Below are 396 nucleotides of genomic sequence, written 5' to 3' on the forward strand. Positions count from 1 at the left end.
TTTGTAACGAGCGCTTAAAGCAGTATTAAACCCCCAAGCAAACATTTATTATAGTTCAGTTTACCAATTCTTAGATGTTATAGCTACATTCGTTTTCTTTTTTTAGGTATTCTTTCCTTTATTTTCATCTGCTGATCATGCCGGTACATCTATTGTTTTTCAGCAGAATAAGCTGTTCTGTACATGTAGCAATTGGAGACAAACCATTTAACACTAACAGAGCTGTATACAATGGTCAGCTTGTATTTATTTATGTAACACCTTTATCCCAAAAGGGACCAAACTGTTGTGCTGTAACTGCTTAAAAAGTGCTAGCTGGAATTTGGCTTCAGTTTGTTAGTGTATCTAAATCTGCTAGTACACCCAACACTCCCCTTCCCCCAGACTGACAATGCT

Source organism: Lithobates pipiens, unplaced genomic scaffold, assembly GCF_037356315.1.
Source record: "Lithobates pipiens isolate NorthernLeopardFrog02 unplaced genomic scaffold, aLitPip1_a1.2 Scaffold_13, whole genome shotgun sequence".
Classification (NCBI taxonomy): domain Eukaryota; kingdom Metazoa; phylum Chordata; class Amphibia; order Anura; family Ranidae; genus Lithobates; species Lithobates pipiens.